General features: G+C 41.8%; 1 protein-coding gene across 1 annotated transcript in view; it reads left to right on the forward strand.

Annotated features, from left to right (window-relative positions):
* Nucleotides 1-3,326, forward strand: part of SH3BGRL2 (SH3 domain binding glutamate rich protein like 2) — a 126,478-nt gene extending 123,152 nt beyond the window's left edge. Inside the window, exon 5 of the transcript XR_012157973.1 lies at nt 3,252-3,326. The gene's annotated coding sequence lies outside the window, so the exon portion shown is untranslated. The remainder of the gene's footprint in view (nt 1-3,251) is intronic.
* The last annotated feature ends 21,069 nt before the right edge of the window (nt 3,327-24,395 follow it).

The following is a 24,395-nucleotide window of genomic DNA, read 5'->3' on the forward strand; positions in this document are numbered from 1 at the left end:
TTAGGAACTACCATGACAGCTGCGCTTCTCTGGGCCAACGCAGATCACAAAGCATGTGAGAGCAGGAAACAAAGGAGATAAGGCGAATGCAGACCATCTTTAGGAAACACTGCAAAAATCTTCCACTTCAAAAATTCTTTCTACCATAAGAATGAGATTCACAGCACTGAGATCTCCTTCTACCCAACAAACCCTTACCAATAAGGATAAAAACTCTACAAAACCTTAAAACCCAACAATCCTACCCCAAGCAGAGTTTTCACCCCCACGGGGGAGAAATGCCAGGTTCTCCAGGAAGTCCACTAGGGACTTTTTTATTGATATTGATCTTACATGGAAGGCACTTAGATACTCTGGTGATGGGTGGCAGCATAACACAGACAGACAGATACATACATATTATTCAGTGGGAGTCAAGGTGAAAGAATCTGACCCTTTAAAAATCATCATGTCACTTCCTTCTGCTATTATTTAAAGACTAGCCATTTTATCATGGAGCTAAATGAATCAGGCAATTGTTAGTGAGATAAAAGCTCATTTGCCTCTAGGTCATTGGTTCAAATTCAGCACGGGGCACTCACTATTGAAAATCATCACCTTGAGTAGCTCTTTTGTGGCTTGAGAATAAAGAGTGCCAGTCCCCTTTCTAATGGCAATATTGTTGCATACACTACCATCATAGCCGCCCATGTTGGTGGCAGTCCTAACAGGAAGGATCTAACTTCCCACTGAAGTTAAAGACTGAAAGGAAATTGTGCTCTCCCTGATATCATTGTAAATTTGAACTAGTTTGTTCAGCCTCTGTGAAGTTACACCAGATTAACAGCACAGCAGCTCAGAACTTGGGTCTCAGGATTTGTCCTGCTGAGGGGTCAACTGAGATCATACAGGATCAAGCCCTGTAGCTAAGCACAGCATCCCTTCTTTTTAACGACACCAGACGCTCTAGCTGATACAGCAACACTTCCCTTCTCCCTGGGTGCTGCACATATTTTAGGCAGTTAGCCAAATCAAATCAACACAAGACCCACATCAGGTCCCCATTTTTCTGGTGCAACTCACTGTTCCTTTATAAACAGTCACTCTTATAATAACTGAAGCCTAAATAGCCCAAAATATACGGCAGGAAGATTCCCTTCTCAGTGAGACTTCTGAGTGAGACTTCTTGCATGGGCATTTTCCTGGTTGGACACTGAGCTTCCTTACTAGGCTCCCCACAGCCAACGTCAGCAGGTTATATAGCTCCTACGGGCAAGTTAGTCAACAAACCCCACTACTTTAATCCCCGCTGGTCCTTGATGTGGTGAAAGCAGGGATCCTGGAATTTCTTCCTCAGGTCCAGCTTAGGGTGAGGTGATCTCAGCCTAGAAGAGTCATTCTCCTGAACCCCAAAAGGCCAGAACACACCCTCTCAGAGGCCCTACTTGAGGAAAATAATCTATTTCAGTGAAGTGAATCAGGTAACTGTGGGAAAATATGGTACATATTTCATATTAGAGTGGTAAGCAGGCCTGTAAGCAGGTAATAGAGGAAACAAACATTGTAGCAAAGACTGTGATATTTCAAAGAAATTGTGCCCCCTGCTGATTTAATTAGATTTTTATCTTCAATTCTAAATCTGGTGTGAACATTCTAACATACTGATTAGTGTTCAAGGTTAATAACTCAGATGTCCTGCGGGATAGTAAAATATTTTCTTTCAGCTCTGAAATGAGATGCTTAATATTGATTTTTAGAGAAAGAAAGCAAAAGATGAATTGCGTATCTTTGTAGGGACATTCATTTTGAGACTATTCACAGCAGTCTACATACCCTTTGTAGCATTCTATGAGGACATAAAAGTCTGGAATAATAATACGAACAGAGATGTACTAGGGATGTATTTGGGTTTTTAACACATCTGTGAAGACTCTGGACTTATCTGGATGCTAAACCCGATCTGATTTCCCAACCTGTCTATAAAAGACATTAATCTGCTTCCCATTCAAACTGACTGTAGGTATTCAGTATAATAAAATGGGATCATCTTTGAACAGTAATCAGTGTTGTTTTATGGGCTGGCCATGTATACACTAGCATTTTATAAGCAACATAACCTGCTGAATGGCTAAAGTGTAAAAGAATGTCCATTTAAAATGATGTTGGGTATGTTAAACTGCCTAACCACCATGTCATTCCCCAATGCTTCCCTCTCGACAGTTGTAGTGTATGTCCAGGAAAAATGTCATGGTACAAGCAGTGCTCGATCACTATCACTGTAGAATCGAACAGCTTCAACTTCAAGACAATAGTTCCAAGAAGGATGTCAAAACATGGTGTTGGTAGCTTTTGAGAGAGCCTGATGGGTAGCATGATCCATTGTCTACCTGTAGCCTCTGCACAGGACACTCAATATTCTGTTGACAGTTTGCCGTTTTTCCTAGTAAAATGATAAAAGGTCATATAAAAACAGAAATGACCAATATTCTTGATTAGCTCTCAATAGCTACTAAGACACCAAATCACAGGCTGCTCTTGAAAAAAAATATGATTAATTAAGAAAAAAGGAGCCACTGTCATATGCTAGCCTCTCCTCTAATATTCCAGCATTCACCTTGCAGAAATATGGAAGGTGGACTAATCCAGGCATAGAAATTGACCAACCTCTTCCCCCACAACTCCTTGTTTGCAATAGCCAACCTGAGTGGTCAGATATCCTCCATACCTGTAATGAATACACTGCTGCGATGATCTAATCTGCAAACCCTGCAGGGTAGAACCTCAGTGACATGCTGCCGAGCTGAAGTGCCCACCAATCTCTAAACAGCTGCTTAGTCTTATGCCATTCAGTATTACACAATACCTGATTTACATCCTGCTTGTCCAGCACTCCTGCCAGAGAGCTTCTGGCTATCACAGAGGTGTGTAGGTAAATATTAATTGTGCATCTTTTGCAAAGAGTAAACAATGGAAATTGCAATGTGTGTTTGCAACCCTAATAAATCACAGCTTTGTCCTAGCCCAAATGTGCTGTGATTAAAATCTGTAATGCCAAATTCTTCAAAGGTAGGCACTTACATTTCAACACATGACTGGAAGCAGCTCAGGACCGAATGCTGCTGAACATCTGAAGCCCCTGTTGACATCATCTGGCACTGTGGGTGTTCAGCACCTCTAAAAATATGGCCACTTTTATGTAGGTTTCTATATATGGATTTAGGGGCCTATGTTCAAAACTTTGGCCTAATGTCTAACCTTTTTCTTTTGTATAGGCATTTACATCGTCCAATATTATGGCCCGTTATTTCCTACAAAATCAGTGAGGGAGGCTTTCACCAGCACTGGCCTGGATCCTGCAAACACTCACATGCTCACTTGTACTGTTGTGAGTAGTCCATTGCAATCAAATGTGATGCTTGCTGATTCAGGATTATAGACTTTGGCATGACTGAAACTGTGGTAAGCAGACATTTAAATTGGATTGAAGACAATTTAATGTTTCTTTCAAGCAAAACTTCATTTCCTCTGTTTTCTTTTCCTGTTTTATTGCATGATTGGTAAACCAAACCTGCATGATTAATTTGTGACATTTTCTTGTTTCTTCTTATTTTTAACCTTAAATCTCTGTACTGTAAGCCTCTCTTCACCCAGAGGTCAATCACTTATCATTGTTTATTCAGTCATTGATCACCCTCTAGTGGCTATTCTTGGAATATAAATATCAGCATATTATTGGCCTTGCGAGACTGAGTAGTGAGCCCTGGAAAATCTGATACCTACATTCAAGATACATAAGAGCTGGAACAAGGTAAATACACATACTTAGAATTGCACCCTGCATGACAGGTCCTTTCACTTGGTAAAAACAAGTATTGAGTATATAAATTTAAAAATCATTATCTTTAAATTAGTGTGCTGATTTGTTTAAATTAGTAAAACACATTCACATGGGACAATCATAAAAAGCAAAAATACTTGTAATTACCAAAAAAACCACCTAACAATAATGCTCATCTGTGTTTTGTGGGAGAGCTAGGTTCCATCTCTGATCTCTGCACATTCTCCATGTCAGCATTCTGAACTCATAATAATGCATTCACTTGGGGTGGGGAGGGTTGATGGGGGGAGAAGGGATAATTGTACTGGTGCCCCACGCTCAGTGTACTAAACAGCCTATGTATATGAACGTTCTTTGGGTGATCATGATCTACCCTTCTTCCAAACTTACCCAAAACAAAAAGATATGCACAAAAAGAAGAGGTTCTAATGTAACTATTTAAATAATGCATATTGCATGCATGTATTGTAAGAGTAAACATTAACTTTTGCTTCTTAAGTGAATAGCCTTAACTTTATATTTTAAAGGCTAAACTGCAATGTAGTAGAATGAGTTGCTTTCTAAAGAAGAATTAACTTAATCCTGTAGGTTTTATGTCGTTAGTAAGATCTCCAAATCTTTATTTTTCCTGTATTCATAAAATATCCTTTTCTGTGCCTTCTATAGTAATCTGTATGTATTTTATAGATGAGCAACATTTTCTTTTAATTTTCCCAGTACTGATCACAAGTATAGATATATGGGGCTTCTTTTTTTTAGGATCTGAAACAAGTCTTTGGTGAGTTAACATCCATCATTAAGTGAAATAACCAGTAAAGCAGCAATGCAATCAGTGCTCCAGAACAGAATTTGCCTTCTTATTACTGAACACTGACAACTGCAAGCTCTACAATGATACAAATCACTTAGGACTAGATTGTGAGGTAACTATCTGCCCCGAGGAAGGAACAAGCATGTGGTTGCACTGCCTCTGGAGCAACCAGGATGGAAATTGTGACTCAGACTCCTCATGCTCCAGACAGGGAGTAAATCGCATAATTTAGCAGAATACACGGCTGTCCTACCAGAATCGCTATGCCACTGGGTGCACTGTGAAGGGGAAATAGCAGGGGAGGAGACCCAATGCTCTGTTTATTCTCTCTCCCATTCTGTCCCTTTCTGCCCACCTGCACTACGCAGAAGTAGTAATTCTGCGGAGTCTGCTTCCACTCTCATCTTGCTACCTGTGATGCAGGTAGCTGGAGAAGGGGTGCGAGGAGTTGCAAAGTATCCCCTCCTCCGTGATATTGATGTGCTAGCCCTGCCACAATTTGGAGCTAAGTATGCAACTTTCCTGTGCTTGCTTGCTTCTTAGAAGGAACAAGAACATTAAATGACGAGTACATTTATCATCAGTCAAGTTCTTGTAAACAATTTATTTAAAGTAGGATTTGCATAATATTTCAGCTACCTCAGAAACTCTCTTTTATTATGGGCAACATTTGTGTAGCACTCGTGGGAACCAGCTACATCACTTTTCATTGCTTTGACAATGTACCCCTAATGTAATACCCCACAGAAAAGCACTATTACACTCCTGGCATTTCAGAAACACTCTAGGTTTGTCCATTTCATACACTTTAGTCTTCCTTCCTGAGAATTATTTTACATTGTTTAAGTCTTAAATTGGTCTTCTCAGAATAGTCATAAGCTGCTATGAGCACCAGAGAGGATATTCATTTTCAGTGATATTGTGGGACATGGAAAATCTATTTAAGATTATCCACTGGCTGAAACTCTTGATGCTAAGGAGAAATTGGAGAAGCATTGCCAGGCTCTTCTCATGAGAATTTGGGGAGTTAACTAGGGCTTGAAGCTGCCTTGAAGAGACATAGGAGTCCGATGTGTCAGAAGTGACTTCACCACTAATAATATGTACCTTTTAATAAAGAATTTAATTTAATGGAAGAAAGCTAATGTTGTACCAATATTTTAAAGAGAGTAAACAGAATGACCTGGGTAATTATAGTAATTTCAGCCTGTAACTGACCCTGGGCAAGATAATGGAGCAGTTGATACAGGACTCGATTACTAAAGAGTTAAAGGAGGGCCATATAATTAATGCCTATAAACATGGGTTTATGGAAAATAGATCTTCTCAAACTAACAAAAATTTTTTTGAGTTTACAAGTTTGGTTGATAAAGGTAACAGTGCTGATGTGATATATTTAGACTTCTCCAAGGTGCTAGAATTGGTACCAAATGACATTTTCATTTAAAAAAACTAGAATGGATATAAAATTAACATAGCACATATTAAATGGATTTAAAACTGGCTAACTGATAGATTTCAAAATGTAACTGTAAACGGGGAATCATCATCGAATGGGTGTATTTCTAGTAGTGTCCCACAGGGTTCAGTTTTTGGCCCTATGCTATTTAACATTTTTATCAATGACCTGGAAGCAAACAAAATCATCACTGATAAAGTTTGCAGATGACACAAAACTTGGGGGTGTGGTAAATAATGAAGGTGACATATAATCGATACTGAGCAATCTGGACCGGTTTATAAGATGGGCACAAGCATATAGTTTTGATACAGCTAAATGTAAATATCTAGGAAAAAAGAATGTAGAACATACTTACAGGATGGGGGGGATCTCTCCTGGGCAGCAATGACTCTGAAAAAGATATGGGGGTGATGGTGGATAATCAGCTGAACATCAGCTCCCAGTGCAATGTTGTGGACAAAAGGGTTAATGCAATCCTTGGATGCATAAACAGGGGAATCTCAAGTAGGAGTAGAGAAGTTATTTTACCTCTGTATTTGCCACTGGAGTGACTGCTGCAGTGTCCAGTTCTGGTTTCCACAATTCAAGAGGATGTTGATAAATTGGAGAGGGTTCAAAGAAGAGCCAAGAGAACGATTAAAGGATTAGAAAACACGCCTAATTATATAGTGATAGACTCAAGGAGCTCAATCTATTTAGTTTAACAAAGAGATGGTTAAGGGGTGACTTGATTACAGGTTATAAGTACCTGCATGGGAAACAAATATTTGATAATGGGCTCTTCAGTCTAGCAGAGAAAGGCATAACATGATCCAAGGCTGAAAGGTGAAGCTAGACAAACTCTGACTGGAAATAAGGAGTACATTTTTAACAGTAAAGGCAATTAACCATCTGAACTTTTTACCAACATTTGTGGTGGATTCTCCATCCCTGGCCATTTTTAAATCCAGATTGATGTTTTTCTGAAAGATATGCTCTAGGAATTCTTTTGGAGAAGTTCTATGGCCTGTTGCCTCTTTTTGACCCAAGTAAGGAAATGTGGGTGTTCCAGTTGGGAGTAAAAATTGGTGGTAGTCAGGTATTTCTATGATGCAATCTTGTTTCTTTACAAGGAATGTACAGAGTCCTGTGTTTCATGCAGCATGAACCAAGAGAAAAGGAGCACTTTCTTAGCTTACCAGGCACCCAAATCCTTCTTGCCAACACCAGACCCCAAAAGCTTTCTCCCTAGCTTTCCCCAGCGTCATGCTATGTTTACAGGCTCCTGCCTGGCTTTTTCTTGCCTTTTTTCCTTTGCCTTTTTTTTTTTGTTGTTCTTGCCTGTGACCTCAGAATCTGTGTGTTCACCCACACACCTCTACTCTAAACAATACTCAGTCCAAACACTCTGGAAGAAAATATAAAAGAGGGGAAGTGACATCATCACTTGCCCTCCACCTCCCCTCAACTCAACGCCTGGAGGATTGTCTGGAGGACAAAGACTTTGAACTGGGGAAGGTGGACCCAGTCTGGAAATGGAGTCCAGTCTGTGTATTGAGGATCTGTTACCTGCTTGTACCGTCTGTCAGGGTGAGACACAGCTTGAGTCAAATCCCCGTTTAGTGTGTATAACTTAGACTGCAAATTTATTTTTGTTTATTCAGTAACCAACTCTGATCTCTAGGTCTTCAAATCTTTCTTTCTGTAGTAAATAAACCTGATTTATAGTTTATCTAAAACAGTGTGTTTTGGTTGAAGTACTTGGGAAATCTCAGCTCAGTTTACAAAGGCTAGTGTGTGTCCATTCTACATGGAGGAAGTGGCTAACTAGATGAACTTACGCCGGCCAGGCTTCTCACTGCTGCAAGATGGTACAGTTTTGGGGTGCAAGACTGGGGAGTTGGGGGGAATTGGCTGGAGCTTCCCTCCTGATAGTTCATGAGTGGCTGGGAGATCATTCATATAACACAGTTGGGTGTGTCCCTGTCTGTGGATGTCTGTGTAAGTGCAGTGCCTGCCAGAAGTTTGTAGCTTGACATCAGCATCACAATGTGAGTGCAAGCCCAGGTTGGTAGGACAGAGGGGTCAGTGGTCTCATAGTCCAGGTTGCACCCTGCAGACCCCATCACACTTACGTTTATAGTTATGGTAACTGAAGGGAGAGTTCACACCTATCAACCTCAACAGGGTTTTAACCCAACTAACCAAGGTTTTACCTGGCTCATAAGAGGCTTGTGTTATACAGGAGGTTTGCAGAGTTGTAGCTGTGTGGGTCCGAGGATGTTAGAGAGACGGGGTGAGTGAGGTAATATCTTTTATTGGACCAACTTCTGTTGGTGAAAGAGAGACAGGCTTTTGAGCTACATGGTCACCCGAAAAGCTTTGTATAGCTCCAAAAAAAGATATTACCTCACCCACCTTGTGTCTCATATACAGGAGGTCAGACTAGATGATCACAATGGTCCCTTCTGGCCTTGGAATCTATTCATCTTAATCTTTGATTGTTTCAAATAACATGCTAAATCTTTCAAACAATTTCATAGATTGTACTTGAAAGTAGCTCCATTTCATCATTATTTTCCAGCCTCCAGAATGGTGTTCCCATTCCCAATCATAAGCACTGACAAGCAAACCTGACTCAGGTAAATGGAATAATAGAATATCAGGGTTGGAAGGGACCTCAGGAGGGCATCTACTCCAACCCCCTGCTCAAAGCAGGACCAATCCCCAACTAAATCATCCGAGCCAGGGCTTTGTCAAGCCTGACCTTAAAAACCTCAAAGGAAGGAGATTCCACCACCTCCCTAGGTAACACATTCCAGTGCTTCACCACCCTCCTAGTGAATTTTTTTTTCCTAATATCCAAACTAAACCTCCCCCTCTGCAACTTGAGACCATTACTCCTTGTTCTATCATCTGCTACCACTGAGAACAGTCTAGATCCATCCTCTTTGGAACCCGCTTTCAGGTAGTTGAAAGCAGCTATCAAATCCCCCCTCATTCGTCTCTTCTGCAGACTAAACAATCCCAGTCCCCTCAGCGACTCTCATAAATCATGTGTTCCAGTCCCCTAATAATTTTTGTTGCCCTCCACTGGACACTTTCCAAATTTTTCCACGTCCTTCTTGTGATGTGGGGCCCAAAACTGGACATAGTACTCCAGATGAGGCCTCACCAATGTCAAATAGAGGGGAACGATCATTTTCCTCGATCTGCTGGCAATGCCCCTACTTATACAGCCCAAAATGCCATTGACCTTCTTGGCAACAAGGGCACACTGTTGACTCATATCCAGCTTCTCGTTCACTGTAACCCCTAGATCCTTTTCTGCAGAACTGCTGCCTAGCCATTCGGTCCCTAGTCTGCAGTGGTGCATGAGATTCTTCTGTCCTAAGTGCTGGACTCTGCACTTGTCCTTGTTGAACCTCATCAGGTTTCTTTTGGCCTAATCCTCTAATTTGTCTAGGTCCCTCTGTATCCTATCCCTACCCTCCAGCGTATCTACCACTCTTCCCAGTTTCGTGTCATTTGCAAATTTGCTGAGGGTGCAATCCACACCATCCTCCAGATCATTAATGAAGATATTGAACAAAAGTGGCCAGTGATTTGGGTTGCAGGCTGCAGTTAATAAAGGGAGCTGGTCAAGCACACTTTTAGAATTTCTAATTCTTTCAATCTATAATGTTTTTAATCCTCTTAAAAACAAATACTTTTTCTTAACTGTTTACCCCTTTTCCCTTTTTTTAGGGTCTAGTAGTTCCTTCTATAGTTCAAGTGCAGCTTGAAAGAGTTTTGCATTTTACCCATTCCACTGGCACAGCCCGTGTTGTCAGCAGAGCTCTGTAAATAATGGTGCCAAATGTAGACACAGCGTAAGCACCGGCAACTCTATTGTAACTGAGTGGTTCCACTTGAAAGTTGCACCTTGATTACAACAAGTCTGATTCTGGTTCAGTATTGCCAATCCCAAGCACTGAAAACTCTTAAGTCAGACCACAGAAATCATAACATAGTTTTAAATATCATGAGAGATGAACAAATAATAATTTTTTAGTTTTTATTTGCCTTTTAGATTTGGGGCCTTTAAGGTCTATCTTTTCAAACTCTTCTCCACAACCATGAGAGCTAAAAACTTATTTTAATGAAAGCTGAGATTCCCTTTTAATTACACGACTCCAGGAGTTGGGGCTTTAAATTACAAAATATCTCAAGATTCATGGTAAAAGTGTGAGAATTAGCTGCACGCCTGTGTTCCTTAGCTATGGTTACTTTTACTACCAGGATAGCAGAGAGGTACAAAAGAGTGCTAAGCAATGGACTCCATAAACACCATCTACTGACCTATTCTTAATTTTTTTCTTAATTTACAAGAAGACTCGGTTGTAGTGAATACAAAAATGATGATTCGTTATTGAAGATATAGGAAACAAACAGCAGCCTGTACTTCTTTCACGCTCAGTAACTCCCAGACTACACAGAGCCTGTTGTACTTTAGTATCATTATAAAAGGTCTCCCTGTGTCCTGGCCGGGACTTCAGAGTCACTGGAAGAGGCTGCAGAGTATATTACATTTTCCAAGTGGTGGATTATTTACAAAAATAAATATTTAAAATTCAGAATATATTGCCTGCCAAATAATAACAATATTAAGGCAGGCAATGTTTGTGCCTCAATGGCATCACATTATTCTTGTAATGCAAGTGTAGACAGGGGAAGAAGCTGTCATATGGCATGCAGTGCATACTGTATATTAAAACTGATATTCACAGTGCCTCAAGATGCTATGCAGTCAAAATTACTATCCTAACTATTTACACTGGGAACATAGAGTTCAAACTAGTTTGTTAAGCGAGAACAAGGCAATATTTTCATTGTCCTGGTGATTTAAGAGCCAGCAAACCCTGACTAGTGCTTTTGCATTCATAATCTCAACACAATCACTCACTTCTAGCCTTAAATTCTACATATCATTACATTTAACATTAACACACTGTTGATATGATTATTAGCACATCTTGATTGCCCCCCTACAAGTGGTTTATCAGCATTTACACATTCTCTCCTTGTGAAAGCTTTACTAGTAAAGATGGGTTCCAAACCTCCTCCAAAGTTCAAGGGCTCTCAGTGACATGATTCTAGTTTGGCCCATTACAGACACAGAAGTCAGTTGTCAGGTTAGGATCTGGGCTTCCCCAAAGTCCAGGGGGGTTGGATCAGGCCCAACTACTTACTAGATGTCCATCATTAGGTTATTATTTTCTATGCTCTTCTATATTAAGTATTCAATACATAACTGCTCAAAGCATATTCACTAGTTCACTTCCTGCAAGTTTGCCTTTTCAACATATAGCTTGTTTTAAACAATACTTTTCTGCGCTAATGTGTACTTTCCAAACTGCGATACAATACTTTAACTTTCAATACAGCACCAAAACTGAGGAGAGAAATCATTTTTAATCCATATGCCACCTCTGCATCTTTCATTTTACCCTAGTCCAAAATGCATGCAAGCTAATGGAAATATTTATTGTAACTCCAAAGGTTAATGTTAAGCAGGTTGTAGTTTGCAGAACAGAACCACTGTTGTAATTAAAACTACCAGGCCACACCAGTGATTTACCACTGTTGTACATCTGATCACTTTGCAGTAGGATTTTGATATATTAAACAGTGCAAACACAACTGTTTTAATTTAAACAATATTTTGTGGGTTCCATTTTTGTACTTGCCAAACCTGCTGCATAAAGTAGCTAGACTTGACATTTTGATAGCCCCCCAAAAGTCCCTAATAGTTCCAAAAGTCTATCATATTTATCTAAAAGCACCTAATAGAATACTATGACATAAAATGGCACATACATTAATTTAATTTATTCAGTTCTTGCCTTTTAAAATTAGCCATGAATCAGATATTATTGCAACAGGAACAGATAAGACTAAATGGCTATTTACAGTTATTTTACTTAAAGCATACACATAGAATAAATATATAGTCTATTTTCAGTATCTGATTTTAAACACTAACAGATCTCTCTAGCTCAGTGGTTCTCAACCTATTTACCATCGTGGGCCGCGTATGCGGCCCACAAAGTGTTATGTTAGCCGCAGGTTGAGAACCACTGAGCCAGACACACACACTGGCCTGCCGAACTCTGCGCTGCCAGTGTGCCCCTTCCCCTCGGGGCTTGTCCTGCACCACGCACCACACCAACCCTCTGCCCAGCACCTCTCTCAACTCCCTATGCCCAGTTCTCCCCTGCCCAGAGACCCTCCCCCAAAGATCCCTATGACAAGTGCCCCCCCAAAGAGCCATATGCCCAGCACCCCTGCCCACAAGCCCTCCATTGCCCAGCACCCCCCACAAACTCCCCACTGCCCAGCGCCCCCACCCCCTCACTGTCCAGAGTCCCCCACAAACCCCCCAGAGACCCACTCTCCTGCGCCCTGCCCCCTGGACACATTTGTTGGGGACACTGGGCACTATACTAGGTAACTCGGGAGGGTGGAAGACCACGAGTGTCGAGGAAGCCCTTCTGCTCTAGGCCCGGATAAACTAAGGCCCCTTTGCTCCTTGAACCCTCTGTGATCCTGCATAACTCTGAGGAAGCTAGCATACAAACAGACAGGTTTGCACACGGCTCACCAGCCAAGGCCAGCTTCAGCCTGGGAAACAGATAGATAAGGCAGCAATGTTTAACAAAAAACAGTAACAAATAGGCAAGGCTCGGGCAATGCTACTGAGGAAAAACACAACTGGCTGCTTTAGCTGATTGGCTATGATATTGTACGGGGCAACAGGTAATTGGTTGCATAAGCTTGTGTAGTGAAATAGGCAAAGGTATAAAATGTATACTGGAATCTGCTGCACTGCTGCAGGATTTGAGACAGCTCAGTCTCCCTGTGCCCTATTTGGAGCTCCAAATAAATTTCTCTGCTTCTCCACCCTGTTGTGGTCATTGGTGCGATGCATACCGGGCAACGAACCCAGCTGTTGCTTGCCTCGGGCACTCTGTGCCGGCAACACATTCACCAGCCCTGCTGGGAGGTGACTGTGTCCACCAGGCTGAGCCGGAAGCATGGCTGGGGTTGGTCAGGGATCGCTCTGGCCACTCGGGAATGGCACGATTAGTCATGCTGGAGCAAGAGCGGGGCCTGCCCAGGAGGCCGGGCTCCCTCAGGACCCACTTGCCCAGCAGGGCCCCCTACATTGGACTGCTGAGCTCCTCCCTGCCACAGTGGGCTGCTCCGCCTTGCCTGCTGATAGGAGCACTGGAACAGGGCTGCGTGATGCCGTCTCCCACTCAGCCGGCACTGCCCCCTGCCAGACTGGAGTGGGAAACTTTCGATTTTTTTAGCACACAGCTGGGCTGCAACTGTGTGCTAACTGGGTCAAATGCGGCCCGTGGCTGTGGGTTGAGAACCACTGCTCTAGGTCTTATCTACCAATCCCCTCCGTTTATTCCATAAAGAAAGCAGTCTGCTACAGTTTCTACAAACTATAAACAGTAGGGGCCAGATTGACACCCTTACTCATACTGAATAGCATCTTTGGCCACAAGCAGCCCAACTGACTTCAGCAGTACTGGTCAAGGAGAAAGGAAAGGTCCTATTCCATGTGAATAAGGGAATCAGAATCTGGTCCTAAGCTAGTACAACCATTGTACTTGTGTGCTACGACAGAACAACGAAGGTCTCAAATTGCAATATAAAAATGTTAACACTTGAAGCAAAATCTCTCACATTTAATGCACAATCTAGTAGGTTGCTGGACTACCTTCTCTTTAATATTTACAGCAAAATGTTGAACCATGATTGCTAGTGTGGGCCCATTCTCGCTTGCTTGGGAGTCAATGGGAGCCCGGGGCAAGCCCTAAATCTGTAAGCCAGGGTGCATGCTGCTAAACATGAGTGCCCTGATAGAAAAATATTCTCCTAAATTCCTACTGAAAAATAAATAGAACTAGACCTTTGCTAAGGCAATATTTGAGCCCAAAAATATAAAAATACTTAAAGGCTTACAATAATTTAAAAACAAAAATACCCTGATATATGTTTGCTTAATAACAGTACAGAATCAAAAGCTTTTAGTAAATAAATGCCTTTTCCAGCTTTCCAGGCTCTGGATCAGGTTCTTGGAGCAAAAAAATATAGTTTTGAGACCTATAAGATAAAACACAGTTATAAAATGCATAGATTAATGTTGTAACAATAATCTCTAGCTCTGATGAAGTTCTTGGAATCTGCTAAAGCCTGAGCTACCAGTGCAAACTGGAAACTAATATGGTTTCTTATTATGAAGACAATTGTTAATGAAAATGCACAGATGGAGGAAAAAGCTTGTTTGTATGCTCCCTGCAATGTTCAGCAGACTATTTCTTCAGTGACTATTACATAAACTATGATGGATATGCTGGCTTGTCATCTGTGGTATGTGCGGGCTGATATTCAGATACATGTGGCTATCACACTTCCTGCTTTAGTACTAAAGTAATTATGCAGGTAACTGCTATTTCATTTTCAGTCTTTAAAAATGGTTAAGAACATAAGAACGGCTATACTGGATCAGACCAAAGTTCCATCTAGCCCAGTTCCAAATGCTTCATAGGGAATGAACAGAACAAGGCAATTTTGAGTAATCCATCCCCTGTTGTCCAATCCAGCTTCTGGAGCATGGGTTTATATCCCTGATCATCTTGGCAAACAGCCATTGACAGGATGTATTCTCCATTAATTTATCTAATTCTTTTCTGAATCCAGTGCGACAGACCCAGACCGGTTGGGTGCAGGAGTCTGGTCGAAGGAAACACACAGGACACTGGATGAATAGTTTTCTGTTCACTGAGTGACCCGGGCAGAGGCTGCCCCAGAGCAGTCAGGAAGGTGCTAGAAGCAATTAAGTCAGGCAGACTCCATAAGACACTTGGAACCAATTAAGAACTGACTAGAAGCAATCAAGGGAAACAGGCTAATCAGATCACCCGATGCTTGTTTAGAACCGGCTGGGATTAGTTTAAAAGGAAGCCCCTTCAGAGAGGCCAGCTGGTAGGAACTGGGAGTAGGAAGGTGTGCAGTGGGAAAACTGGGAGAAAGAAGGTGTGCAGTGAAAGAGCTGGGAGGACAAGCATGGTGGGGAACCTAGGAGTGTCTGTTTGGGGAAGTAGCCCAGGGAAGGGCTATAGCTCTGGTATAACTCAACTACCTGTTGCCGGTGCCATTAGGGTCCCTGGGCTGGAACCCAAGAAGAGGGCAGGCCTCGGTTCCCCCCAACCCTTCCCACACCTCTACACAAACACTCCCCGAGTAGGATGTTAGGGACTAAACAGGGCTCTTACACCAAACCTGTTGACTGGCCGATAATGAAGGTGGATCAGTAAGCTGTAACCCTTGCTTCTAGGAGGGGAGAGAGGCTACACTGAGAGTCACTGCAAACCTCTGAGGCAACCCCCTAACTGCTTAGAAGTGCAGGACCCCCCAAGGCAAAGCTGGAGTGCTGCAACACCAGTTATACTTCCGGCTGTCACAACATCTCCTGGCAACATGTTCTGTAGATTGACTGTGCGTTGTGTGAAGAAGTACTGCCTTTTGTTTGTTTTAAATCTGCTGCCTATTAAATAGCAAGATTAATAGGATGCCTTTTTAATTTTGAATTTTCTATTTCCATTTTACTCACGTGTAGGGTAAAATACATGAAGAGTTTTAATTTTGCAAAATCCATCCAATTAAAGTTTAAGGTTTGCTATGCACCATATGTCTTAGCAATCCTATTTAAACATTTTGGGCAGAATGCTGCTGTCCTTGATCAGCCAGGACATCCACTGAAATCAGCCAGAAGTTAAAGAGAGTTTTGCTCAAGTCCAGAGTGAGCCAAGAAGTTCCACTGATTTCAATGGGACAAGAATTTGGTCCTATCTAAGAAATATTAAACTTTTGCTGATTGCCTGCAATTAACATGACAAGATTAGAAGGTTTTTTCTTTTTTCTTTATTAAACTTTGATAGATCACAGAACAGAATACCTCATTACAAAATCTCTAACAATATTTTTATCGTTTAACAAACACTCACTCCACCATAGCCCTAAACTCTTGCAAGCAGTGTATATGTATGTTGACATCACAGAGTACAAAACCGCAATTTGTCCCTGTAACCCAATAATTAGTGGCAAAATGTGAACTAAATATTGTAATGACCTGAAAAGAACTTGTTTGCTCTGTTGTATAAAAAATACCCACTTTTCTAAAGCGGTTTGACATATTTGGTTTGAAAGCACTAAAAGTGCAAAGTATTTTTTTCCACTAACCCTCTATAGCTTTCTATTTATTAAACACTCTAAAGTAAATAAGTAAATTTGATTGCTTTGAATTATAAATGACAACCTGTAACAAGTGTAACTGTTTCCTCAGTGCACAGAGCAATTTTCTTCTAGGCTTTATAAATTAACTCATGATAACATTGCAGGGCAAAAAGACAGACAGACATGAGCATTGGTTAAAGAGAGAAAGACACGTTTCCATTAAAAATTTAGCAGCTATTAAGAACAATTTTTACTGTTTTCTTGGGAAAACCCAGATACATTTTGCTTACACCAGCCATTGGAAACTAGAGGTTGAACTGAAGAACAGATGAGATGCTAAGCTGAAGAAACATGAACCTGGAACTAAATTCTGCAACCCAAACTGCAGACTCCAAACTTTCAAATGCACTGGGCAACAGTCGCTCATGCGTCAATATGTGCTAGGGATTGCTCTAACTTAGAGCCACTAGCTATGGATCCTAAGGGGCCATATGTCAGCTGAGAATTGCAGTAAGGGAACTCTGTTCTAGCTCTCCCATCCCAGTCTCCCTGCCCCTTATGCCTAGGAATGAATGAAGGAGAGTGTGGTCTAGGAATCAGCTCTAATAGCTTTATGCCAGTTGAGTATTCACCTACCTCCACCAGGCAAATTCTCAACAGGTCAACTGTGGCCAGATTATGTTCCCTCTGTGCCACTCAGCCGGCACAAAAGTGACAGATGGGGGACTGGGCTGGCCCAAAGTTCATACCTCAACTTGAATTTGATGGCAATATTCCCTTGGAATCTATTTTATTACATCACATGCCCTCCTACAGTCTGTAACATAAAAAAAAGAAAAAGAAAGAAGAAACCCACAGAATATACTGTAAGAGCAGGCATCTGACCAGGAGACACAGGTACAAAAAGAAACAAAGCAGATATAAAGGAACTCTGGGGAATAATACTTGCACTTATACAGCAACTTTCACCTGTAAAGAGCTTTAAAATATTTTAAAAGTCTGACAGACCAAAAGTCAAAGAATTCAGAGCAAACGTTTACTTGTTTATGTAAGCATTATAGGTGTGCAGATCTAACACTCTACCTTTAACTTAAGCAGTTGTGGCTGGGATTTGAGGTGCTTGTCATCGTTCTAAGTGTTTTGTGAAGAGCCAAATATGTTCACAAAGCACTATTATAGGATGTATACATAATAAATAGCAATAATATTATGGCAATGGTCTCAGAGCACTGCAGTATCCAGATACAATAGCGAAAGTTAAGAGAAGAGTGAACCTCAGCTTTGAATTTTCCAACTTTTGGCCTGACTCATCGTTTGTATGTAGTTAGTTTCCTTACCTTTAAAAACAAACTAGTACATTTAGTTCATTTACAAAACACAGGTCTGACATGGAATCACCTGACACTGTTACGGTCTTAATGGCCCTCAACCCCAAGCTGCATTAGTCTATTAAAAGTCACTAATAGTTAGTCACTAATCTATTTACAAAAATCAATTTTGCCTCTTTATATAGCAGGCTACAATCTGTCACATATTGATTTCACAGACAATAGTGATTCTGAATGAGGCATAATCATTTCCATCATACTGAATCTAAAATGAAATTGCTTTTGTTTTCATTTAAGGCTGTCCTAACTCCATTGGTGCTCAGTCCATCAATCACGGACACTAAAGTCTTGATACTATCAAGACAATGTGTACTAGCAGCCTACAGACAATTGATACAACAGTGCTCAATACAAGAACCATAATCATGTGAATAAGTGTTTCTGTAATTAACTAATATGTGATTCTCTTGACACATTAAATAATCAATGCATAATCATATTTGTAGCCATTAGGCCACTTAATGAGGTGAACCACAACGATACTCAAAGGCACTAGTCCATATAAAGAATTTATAGTTTGCAGAACTGACCTTTAACTAATGCTTTATCTGAGAAATGGGGTTCAAAACTGCATCTCAAACCACAGAATATGTTGACCCAATTCAACCTTTGTGTTAACCCCCTTTGATCTTAACAGAGGTAATGGATAAGTAGTTAATCACAAACAAGCAAAACAACAAAAAAACAGCCTGACAGCTAAAGATGTAGGTGACATGATAAAATATATACACAAAATACAGTAAATCCTTTGTTTTCTATCAAATCATTTAATTCCAGAACACTTAACTTGGTCACAAATACCAGCTTAGTTCTTGCTACATATATAGAGGGAATATATTGTACCATGTATTACAAGTATTGTGCCATATATCAGAGAAAAAAGATCCAGACCTCAGAATGTTTCATTGTCTAACTACCTGCATTTTCCTACTTAACTGAGGGCCAAGTTCTGCCCTGACATATACCCGCATATCAGCCCTCTGATTTCAATGGAGTTGCAAAAAGTGTGAATCAGAGCAGAATTTGGTCATAACTGTCAAGTAAAAATCCTACTTTGGTATCTTTATCATTAAGGGTATGTCTACATTTCACAATAAATCTGGGCCTGTGGGGGACATGCCTGCAGACTTGTTCTTAGCAAGCTCATGCTTGACCACTCACAATTGCATTATAACAAGAGTCTCTCACACCTGTTTTGATGCATCCATACTGCATTATGCAGACACGAGTAGACTATGTGGCTTCTGGGGTCATATCACAGGGTTCTTAGTGTCCTTGCTATCTGTAGCCACTCTGGGTGGCTCATGGTGCACTGTGGGAGAATTCTCTGTCCATTGCCTGGCACTTGCCAGAAGTGCTCTTATCCCACCACCACATTCAGTGGAGCCATTTTTGGGTCTGTACTCTCCCTGCAACCAGAGCCTGTAAGTTGGATCCAGCACCAATGGAAGAAGAACTGCTCCAACTTGCCCTCTTACTGCTATTTCAGCAGGCAAGCAGAGCATCTGTGAGACACTGGTGGAGATTTTGGAAGCAGTATTTGTCCTATCAAAGGCACCTCTCCAAGGGGGGTATAGATGGCACCCATGACGCAGCGGACACTGATCATGCTTGCTGCCATAACTGCAGATGCCCCATATGCAGACCAGTGCTTCTGGAGCACCACCACCAGGACAGACTAGTTGGATTGCATCATCATGTGGACCCTGGAATGATCAGCAGTGGTTCCAGAACTCTTGCATAAAGAAGCAGACGTTCCTGAAGCTGTGTGATCAGCTTGTCCTGACCCTCCAGCATCAGGGCATACACAATGGAAGCCATGCCCGTCCAGAAGTGGGTTGCTATGGCCATCTGGCTACAGATCCATGACTAACCAGTTTGGTGTTGGCAAGTCAGCTGTGGGAGTTGTGGTAGTGGAGGTTTGTGAGGCAATCAGGACTGTGGTTTACTCAAAGGTGGTGGGCATAAATAATGTTCCTGAAATAACTGCCAGTTTTGAGAGAATGGGCTTCCCAGACTGCTATGGGCCTATTGATGGGACTCATGAGCTCAGTGTTTGTCCTCCACAAGGAGTGCATGGAGTACATAAACCACAAAAGGTACCACTCCATCATTATGCAGGCCTAGGTAACCATAGAGGCAAGTTCCTGGACACCAATGTGGGATGTACTGGCAAAGTGCATGATGCCAGGGTTTCCAAGAGATCAGGATATAACCTTCATGGACAAGTTGGGACATTATTCCCTCCAAATGACATTGATATAAATAGAGCCATTGTCTCCACTGTTATTCTAGGGGATCCCGCATAGCCCATTCTGCTGCAGCTTATGAAACTGTACCATGATTTCAGACGCCCTGACAAAAAAAGACTCAATTACATGCTCACTAGCAGTCAGATGGTGGTGGAATGTGCATTTGGTCAACTGAAATCCAGACGGCATTGTCTCCAGAACTGTTTGGATGCCAATCTTGTCAATGCCAATCACATTATTGTGGCCTGCTGTGTACTGCACAATGTCTGCAAAGCTAAACCATTTTACTAGGCGTGGACTCAAGACAGTGTTGTATTGCTGCAATGGTATACGCAATCAGAAAGTACACCTGTCATTACTGGGGCAGGATACACACACACACAAAGGAAACCAGAGATACTTTGTGTGTTCACATAATGGGTTTTCAGGGTGACATGGGTGAAGGGGAGTGACATAATATAATTACTGACTGCCATGTAGAATTTTTACAGACAGCTATGTTAGAATTTTTATGAATTTTATGGTGTGTTTTATAAAGACTGTTAATGTACAACAAACAGCTTATGGATTACTGTAATGAGGTTCTCTGAATTTTGTTTTGTATTTTATAAAACTGATTTACCTCAACACAGCTTATGGATTACTGTGATGAGGTTTCTTTGTATCGATTTTAATAAAAATTACTCATGTATCCTTGTTTACAAATGTTTATTTTAAACATGCAAGTAAGGAAGTTACATTTTAAAAATCTTTGAGGCAGACTAGTTGCCATCAAGACATAAAAGACAATAAATAAAAAACAGAGCATAGTAAGAAACCAAATGAAAAAGGGGGAAAAACAGCCAAACTATATACATTGCCACTATATTAGTTTCAGTGTTTCTGTGTGTCCCCCGTATTGCTGTTCTCCTTGGCCCTTCTAGTACGTTTCACATGCATGGCCTGTGGTTAAATAGAAGTGGAGGAATATACAGGGTATACATGACTGTTCAATGTTATGTTCATTGCCTTTGCCATGGACCAGCCAACCCTAAAACGCTGCATAGCCTGCAGGACACGGTAGCATGTAGGGGACTCAGAGCATGAAGCTGCAGCTGAAGACTGCAGACTGGTTACCATGGGAGTGAGAAACTTCTCAAACAGCTCCTGTTGTTGCACTCTGTCTTCTTCCCTCAACCTCCACTCTCACTCCATGAAACCAATCTCTCCTTTTGCTGGACAGTCTCACTGACTTTCTTGCCTTCTTTCTTCCTTCGCTCTCGGATAAGAAAGTTGCTTACTGGCTTTGTCCAAAATGTCCAGCCTCATTTAATCTGTGACACTCTCTCTCCTTATACGCTGATGTGAGAGTCTGCTCTCCCAGGCTGCTGGTTCCTTCCCTCTGCCCAGCAGAGATGGAAGGGCCTGCCAAGAAAAATGAAAGAGTGCATCATTGTCTGTGAAAATTAAAAGTAGATTAAAATCTACAGTTTTCCTGGGGCTGGGTCACTTTAAGGTCAAAAGTGACCCAGATACTTTTTATCTTTTGGTTTTATTTTATTCACTTAAAATTCATTGCCCTGCATAGAAGTTCCTGAATGTCATGGTTCAAGCCAACATACACATCTTGGTAAGATGCACATACCAAAAATAAATTAAAAGCATTTATAAATCCCTCTTTTTTGGTGGTGGGGGGAGGTGAGGTGGAATCCCATGAAGGGCCCTGTTACTAGCTACAGTTTCATAATTGTTCCAGGCAGGACAAGCTCTAGAAGACATCATGGTCTTGAAGGTGCTTGAATGGAAGCAAGAACTTTAATTCTAGTCCAGCAGTGGAGAGCCATCTATCTATGCAAAGGAGCTTTTTTGGCATCTGGTTACTGATCTATGAATGAACAGGGCTCATAAACAACAGAAGCAGACCTAAAAGTATGCCTTAGCCCAGAATGTAACCATCTGGAGTTTGCACTCTATGAGAAGTTTGCATGCATCACCATACAAAAATGGGGGGAAATTAGTGGCAAAAAAAAAAAAGATGCTGATTTTGGATGGAGACACCTTCTTAAAAGTACCCTGAATTACTGTACAGACTCAACTAGCAGCCTTGGACTAAATATATCCTCAACAGCCATGAAGACTCATAATACAGGCACTGTGGACTAAATACTATTCATACCCATAATACTAAATACATACTCTGATGCCATGTGGGCTGGCAATACAGGCAGCCTGGGACACTCCAGCTATGCTGGGAGGATGGTCCAGCATGGCCAGTTTCTAAGCTGCGTTGTACTTGCAGGAAATGGAAAGTAAGATGCGTAAGTCTAATAACTCAAACCTACGTTTCTAACAATAAGTGTGCAACTAGTAAAATTTCATGCTACTTGCTTGTTTAACTCCCCCTCCCCCTCATTTCCCATTATCCATGTGGTGTCTGGGAGGAGGCTGGGGGTCACTAGGGAAATGGTGTGGCTTCTGCCCTCAATGGGAGCACACTCCAACCCACAGCTTGTACTATTTCAATTTCACATAACTCAGAAATTCGTCCCATTGTTAGTATTCATAACTAAATATATGGCAGCCGATACATACCAGGCTCCGGCTTCAGGACAGCTTCTTCTTGCTGCTGCTGCTGCATAAGCTTCAAGCTGCTTTCCCCCAGGCCATCTGCAAACAAGTCCTCTGAATATGGATCCAGGATATGCTGTAGCTGCTCTGGCAGCATAGCCTGATCCTTGACAAGCATGAGGACCAGGGTTACTTTAGCTGCTTGATCCTAAGGCTGCAGGCTCTCCGTTGATGGTGCCTGTGACTGAGGGGTTATAAGTGTGTCACCCCTCCTCAGCAGATCGTCATGCAACACCACTGGCTCTGTGCTTGTTGCAGTTCCAACCACCAAATTCCTCATAGAAGAGGCAGGTAGACAGGGAGTTTCCTCAGGTGCAGTTATCTTTGGCTTCGCAGTACTCTGTCTACAGCATCTTGACTCACTCCTGGCATTGACAGGCAGTCCAGTGGATGCCCACTGCTGCCAGCCTTGCCTAGATACTTTTGTACAAATGGTTGTTTCTGGTCTCTTGAGGAAGCTGAAGCTCTTCTCTCTTCACACCACATTTTCACCAGAATTTGGCTGTGTTCCTCTGACCAACTAGCAGTGTGTTTGATGTAGGACTTCTTGTTAGTGCTGGTCATAGCTAAAATACCATCGGGTTAAGTGTGTTTCCAATTGAGTGTTCCGGGTGGCAATGAAGGGTTACATGCTGAGCAGTTGCACTGGAATCAGGCAGGTGCTTCTGGTTCCTGGGAATCGAGTGAGAAATTGGGGATGGAAGGACTGGGATACGAAGGCCTAAGGATTTGTGGGATAGTATTGGCAGACTATGTATGGGAGCCTAGTGACCTAAGCTTCAGCTACCTCCACACTGCAAACTGAATGGGCTTGAATTCATGCCACAGTGGGACTTGGGCTTGGACCCATAATCCTAGGTAATCCTCAAACCTGAGCCATGAGAGGTTTCTGGCATGAGTCAGAAGACTGTGTGTGGCCGGTGAGGGCATTGGTCTTAAACCTGAGTTTAATCCCAGGTTTACTAAGCAACACAGACATACCCTTAGGGTATGCCTATATTGCATTTGAGAGCAAGCCTCCTGGCCCAGGTCCACAAGCTGGTGCTGATGGGGCTCCCAGTAGTGCACTAAAAATAGGTGGACACAGGTTGCTTGAGAGCACAAGTGCCAGCCTGAGCCGCAATGTCAAAGCAGCATCTGTCCACCTATTTTTAGTGCACTACCATGAGCCCTGCTAGCACAAGTCTATGGCTCACTCCTGGATGCAGTGTAGACATACCCCTATTAGGCCTGCTTTACCACTGATTTGCACCTTGTGTAGTCATTTGCACCTGAGTAATGAGGGAGCAAAATAGGTATAAAGCACTATTAAGTCACAATTTTCCACTCCTACCAATGATGGGATTGTAAAGTGTAAATGACTATGCAAAGGACAAGGCCATGGGGAATCAGGCCCAATGTCTCTAAAGCACTTTGAGATTCTCAGATGAAAGGTGCTATATAATTACAAAGCAGTATGATACAATTACTAAATCACGTAGCTTTACTTTTTAATTTCTCTTTTCTTAGTATTAATACTGCAAAGAAAGGAGTGTCTAAGGCCCTCAGATAGTGCAAGGTTTTTCTCCTCAGCACTTTCTCCAGCGTACAATAGGAGAGGTTTTAGTAACAGGCTGGATTCAGAAGGCTTCCATCGACTTGATCATTATACTCAGCCATTTCACTGGCTCCCTTTACTTATCTGAGTTACTCACTCTCTTCTGCCCATGTAACCAAGGCACAATACTATTGCTGTTACAACAAGCTGGAAAAGCATCAAATGCTAAACCGTGCCCAGCAGACACAG

Source organism: Lepidochelys kempii, chromosome 3 (genome assembly GCF_965140265.1).
Source record: "Lepidochelys kempii isolate rLepKem1 chromosome 3, rLepKem1.hap2, whole genome shotgun sequence".
NCBI lineage: Eukaryota > Metazoa > Chordata > Testudines > Cheloniidae > Lepidochelys > Lepidochelys kempii.